We start from the raw sequence: 6,131 nt of genomic DNA, 5'->3' as shown, positions 1-6,131 counted from the left end.
TCAGCATTCACAATGGGTCTGTGTTATGTTCCTTCAGCCATTCACCATGGGTCTGTGTTATGTTCCTTCAGCATTCACATATGGGTCTGTGTTATGTTCCTTCAGCATTCAATGGGTCTGTTGTTATGTTTCCTTCAGCATTCACCATGGGTCTGTGTTATGTTCCTTAGCATTTCACATGGGTCTGTGTTATGTTCCTTCAGCATTCACAATGGGTTCTGTGTTATGTTTCCTTCAGCATTCACCATGGGTCTGTGTATGTTCCTTCAGCTTCACAAGGGTCTTGTTATTTCCTTCAGCATTCACCTGGGTCTGTGTTATGTTCCTTCAGCATCCCATGGGTCTGTGTTATGTTCCTTCAGCATTCACAATGGGTTCTGTGTTATGTTCCTTCAGCATTCACCAGGGTCTGTGGTTATGTCTCCAGCATTCACCATGGGTCTGTGTTTATGTTTCCTTCAGCTTCACCATGGTCGGTATGTTCATTAGCATTCATCATGGTCGGTGTATGTCCTGTACAGCATTCACCTGGGTCTGTTATGTTCCTTCAGCATTCACCATGGGTCTGTTTATGTTTCCTTCAGCATTAATCTGGGTCTGTGTTATTTCTCAGCATTCACCATGGGTCTTGTTATGTTCCTTCAGCAATCACCATGGGTCTGTGTTATGTTCCTTCAGCATTCACCATGGGTCTGTGTTATGTTCCTTCAGCATTCATCCATGGGTCTGTGTTATGTTCCTTCAGCATTTCACATGGTCTGTGTTATGTTCCTTCAGCATTCACCATGGGTCTGTGTTATGTTCTTACAGCATTCATCATGGGTCTGGTTATGTTCCTTCAGCATTCACATGGGTCTGTGTTATGTTCCTGTTAACCAGCGCATTCACCATTGTTCTGTTGTTATGTTCCTTCAGCATTCACCATGGGTCTGTGTTATGTTCCTTCAGCATTCACTATGGGTCTGTTTATGTTCCTGTACAGCATTTACCATGGTCGTGTTATGTTCCTTCAGCATTCACCATGGGTCTGTGTTATGTTCCTGGTTACAGCATTCACCATGGGTCTGTGTTATGTTCCTTTATAGCATATCACCACGGGTCTGTGTTATGTTCCTGGTTACAGCATTCATCATGGGTCTGTGTTATGTTCCTGGTTACAGCATTCATTATGGGTCTGTGTTATGTTCTGGTTCATCATTCACAATGGTCTGTGTTATATTCCTGGTACATCATTACCACAGGTCTGTGTTATGTTCCTGTACAGCATTCATCATGGGTCTGTGTTATGTTCCTGGTTACAGCATTCACCATGGGTCTTGTTATGTCCTGGTTACAGCATTCACCATGGGTCTGTGTTATGTTCCTGTTACAGCATTCATCATGGGTCTGTGTTATGTTCCTGGTTACAGCATTTCACCATGCGTCTGTTGTTATGTTCCTGTTACAGCATTCACCATGGGCTGTGTTATATTCCTGGTTACAGCATTCACATGGGTCGTGTTATGTTCCTGGTTACAGCATCCTTCATGGTCTGTGTTATATTCCTGGTTACAGCATTCACATGGTCTGTGTTATGTTCCTGGTTACAGCATTCATCATGGGTCTATGTTATTTCCTGGTTACAGCATTCATCCATGGGTCTGTGTTATGTTCCTGGTTACAGCATTCATCATGGGTCTTGTGTTATGTTCCTGGTTACATCATTCATCATGGGTCTGTGTTATGTTCCTGGTTACAGCATTCCTCATGGGTCTGTGTTATGTTCCTGGTTACAGCATTCATCATGGGTCTGTGTTATGTTCCTGGTTACAGCATTCATCATGGGTCTGTGTTATGTTCCTGGTTACAGCATTCATCATGGGTCTGTTATGTTCCTGGTTACAGCATTCCTCATGGTCTGTTTATGTTCCTGTTACAGCATCATCATGGGTCTGTGTATGTTCCTGGTTACAGCATTCATCATGGGTCTGTGTTATGTTCTGGTTACAGCATTCATCATGGGTCTGTGTTATGTTCCTGGTTACAGCATTCCTCATGGGTGTGTTATGTTCCTGGTTACAGCATTCATCATGGCTCTGTTGTTATGTCCTGGTTACAGCATTCCTCATGCGGTCTGTGTTATTCCTGGTTACAGCATTCACTCATGGGTCTGTGTTATGTTCCTGGTTACAGCATTCATCATGGGTCTGTGTTATGTTCCTGGTACAGCATTCATCTGGGTCTGTGTTATGTTTCCTGTTTACAGGCATTACCATGGGTCTGTGTTATGTTCCTGGTTTACAGCATTCATCATGGGTCTGTGTTATGTTCCTGGTTACAGCATTCATCATGTGGTTCTGTGTTATTGTTCCTGGTTACAGCATTCACCATGGTCTGTTATGTTCCTGGTTACAGCATTCCTCATGGGTCTGTGTTATGTTCCTGGTTACAGCATTCCTCATGGGTCTTTATGCTCCTGGTTACACATCCTCTGGGCTGTGTTATGTTCCTGGTTACAGCATTCACCATGGGTCTGTTATGTTCCTGGTTACAGCATTCCTCATGGGTCTGTGTTATGTTCCTGGTTACAGCATTCTCATGGGTCTGTGTTATGTTCCTGATTACAGCATTCATCAGGGTCTGTGTTATGTCCTGGTTACAGCATTCCTCATGGGTCTGTGTTATGTTCCTGATTACAGCATTCATCATGGGTCTGTGTTATGTTCCTGGTTACAGCATTCCTCATGGGTCTGTGTTATGTTCCTGGTTACAGCATTCTCATGGGTCTGTGTTATTGTTCCTGGTTACAGCATTCATCATGGGTCTGTGTTATGTTCCTGATTACAGCATTCACTATGGGTCGTGTTATGTTCCTGGTTACAGCATTCCTCATGGGTCTGTGTTATGTTCCTGGTTACAGCATTCATCATGGGCTTGTTATGTTCCTGTTACAGCAATCATCCATGGGTCTGTGTTATGTTCCTGGTTACAGCATTCACCATGGGTCTGTTATTGTTCCTGGTTACAGCATTCCTCATGGGTTCGTGTTATGTTCCTGGTTACAGCATTCCTCATGGGTCTGTGTTATGTTCCTGTTACAGCATTCATCATGGGTCTGTTATGTTCCTGATACAGCATTCACCATGGGTCTGTTATGTTCCTGTTACAGCATTCCTCATAGGTCTGGTTATGTTCCTGGTTACAGCATTCATCATGGGTCTGTGTTATGTTCCTGGTTACAGCATTCATCATGGGTCTCTGTTATGTTCCTGGTTACAGCATTCCTCATGGGTCTGTGTTTATGTTCCTGGGTTACAGCATTCATCATGGGTCTGTGTTATGTTCCTGGTTTACAGCATTCCTCATGGGTCTGTGTTATGTTCCTGGTTACAGCATTCATCGTGGGTCTGTGTTATGTTCCTGTTTACAGCATTCTCATGGTCTGTGTTATGTTCCTGGTTACAGCATTCATCATGGGTCTGTGTTATGTTCCTGGTTACAGCATTCCTCATTGGGTCTGTGTTATGTTCCTGGTTACAGCATTCATCATGGGTCTGTGTTATGTTCCTGGTTACAGCATTCATCATGGGTCTGTGTTATGTTCCTGTTACAGCATTCATCATGGGTCTGTGTTATGTTCCTGGTTACAGCATTCCTCATGGGTCTGTGTTATGTTCCTGGTTACAGCATTCCCTCATGGGTCTGTGTTATGTTCCTGGTTACAGCATTCATCATGGTCTGTGTTATGTTCCTGTTACAGCATTCACTATGGGTCTGTTATGTTCCTGGGTTACAGGCATTCCTCATGGAGTCTGTATGTTCCTGGTTACAGCATTCATCATGGGTCTTTGTTATGTTTCCTGGTTACAGCAATCATCATGGGTCTGTGTTATGTTCCTGGTTACAGCATTCACCATGGGTCTGTTATGTTCCTGGTTACAGCATTCCTCATGGGTCTGTGTTATGTTTCCTGGTTACAGCATTCCTCATGGGTCTGTGTTATGTTCCTGGTTACAGCATTCATCATGGGTCTGTTTAGTCCTGGTTACAGCATTCACATGGGTCTGTTATGTTCCTGGTTACAGCATTCCTCATAGGTCTGTGTATTCCTGGACAGCATCATCATGGGTCTGTGTTATGTTCCTGGTTACAGCATTCATCATGGGTCTGTGTTATGTTCCTGGTTACAGCATTCCTCAGGGTCTGTGTTATGTTCCTGGTTACAGCATTCATACATGGGGTCTGTGTTATGTTCCTGGTTACAGCATTCCTCATGGGTCTGTGTTTATGTTCCTTGTTACAGCATTCATCATGGGTCTGTGTATGTTCCTGGTTACAGCATTCCTCATGGGTCTGTGTTATGTTCCTGGTTACAGCATTTCATCATGGGTCTGTGTTATGTTCCTGTTACAGCATTCCTTCATGGGTCTGTGTTATGTTCCTGGTTACAGCATTCATCATGGGTTCTGTGTTATGTTCCTGGTTACAGCATTCCTCAGGGTCTGTGTTATTCCTGGTTTACAGCATTTCATCATGGGTCTGTGTTAATGTTCCTGGTTACAGCATTCATCATGGGTCTGTGTTATGTTCCTGTTACAGATTCTCATGGTCTGTGTTATGTTCCTGGTTAAAGCATTCCTCATGGGTCTGTGTATGTTCCTGGTTACAGCATTCCTCATGGGTCTGTGTTATGTTCCTGGTTACAGCATTCCTCATGGGTCTGTGTTATGTTCCTTTGGAGCTCATACAGAAATGGAAGCATCATAAAACAAAGAGACGTTCAGTCAGGTTTAAACCTGACACTGCCCCAGGATGTACCCGGGCTGGTGCCTGTGGTTTCTTGCCCAAAGGCAGATTGCAAGGTGGTTGAATACAGAAGCATGTCTCTGCCCTCTAGCATTCAGAGGTTTACAATGTCAGGGCAGAGAGGGGGACAGGTTACTGTACCCCAGCCAAGCTTTTATTCTTTTTACATTGTAGTCATTTAGCAGATGCTCTCATCCAGAGTGTTAAGTACCTTGCTCAAGGGCACATTGACAGGTGTTTCACCTAGTCAGCTTGGGGATTCAAACCAGCAACCTTTCAGTTACTGGCATAATGCTCTTAACCACTAGGCTACCTGCCTTCAATTTACTTAATCTGTGTCTGTCTGACTAAAATGATGCTCAGGCTACTGTAGAGGGACTATCAGATCTGTGATTCCCCTGGAGCCCCAACACCCCAGTGGCACAGGGATCACAATAACACACCATTTACAGTACATATACTGTACATGGGACAGAACAGACACTTTGCAAGGAATCATATTGTACATGTTAAAAAGGGTACTTCAACCACACTGTACACTTGGTGGGTTCATATGCCAGTCATGAACTGTATGCATTACAGACTTGGTACTGTACACACAAGTCATACACTAAACACATCACAGAGTGGTGAGCACCCCACACACTCTCCACATGTAACTTAGACACACCACACACTCACAGCAGAATGAGCTCGTGACATTCTCTACATATGCAAGTGATATAATGTGCATATTATAGACTGTAGGGTCTTAAATCATGCAAGACATTTATAGATAAAAGAGAGGAAAGGTCATCTTATTGACATGGTAATTACTCCTATTAGTTATTACTGACCCAGGGACACTAGTGCTGCCTTTTCCAACGGCCAATGGTCAATGCTGCCCTCTGGTGGCCAAATGAAATGGTTCTTGATCATTTATGAATGGAAGCCATTAAACTGCTTGTATTCAAATACATTCTGTAATTGTTTCTTTGAAGGAAATTCTTGTGTTAATAAAAAAAATTGGCAAATGTCCTCCAGGCTCTTGAGAGTTGGCATAACGCTAATATTATGGAGATAGGTACCGTGGAGAGACAGGTGAGAGTTGGCATAACGCTAATATTATGGAGATAGGTACCGTTTACGCTTCATACTATTAGTTATTCATGACCAGGGACACTAGTGCTGCCTTTTCCAACGGCCAATGGTCAATGCTGCCCTCTGGTGGCCAAATGAAATGGTTTCTTGATCATTTATGAATGGAAGCCATTAAACTGCTTGTATTCAAAATACATTCTGTAATTGTTTCTTTGAAGGAAATTCTTGTGTTAATAAAAAAAATTGCAAATTGTGCCTCCGGCTCT

The 6,131-nt window shown here is 43.3% G+C and overlaps 1 protein-coding gene across 1 annotated transcript in view; it reads left to right on the top strand.

Annotated features, from left to right (window-relative positions):
- Positions 1-6,131, top strand: part of LOC112070334 (serine/threonine-protein kinase PAK 3-like) — an 80,065-nt gene that overhangs the window by 56,559 nt on the left and 17,375 nt on the right. The gene's annotated exons all lie outside the window — the stretch shown is intronic.

The sequence above is a fragment of the Salvelinus sp. IW2-2015 genome, unplaced genomic scaffold, assembly GCF_002910315.2.
Source record: "Salvelinus sp. IW2-2015 unplaced genomic scaffold, ASM291031v2 Un_scaffold1295, whole genome shotgun sequence".
Taxonomy (NCBI): Eukaryota; Metazoa; Chordata; class Actinopteri; order Salmoniformes; family Salmonidae; genus Salvelinus; species Salvelinus sp. IW2-2015.
This window is presented reverse-complemented; position numbering and strand designations above follow the sequence as displayed.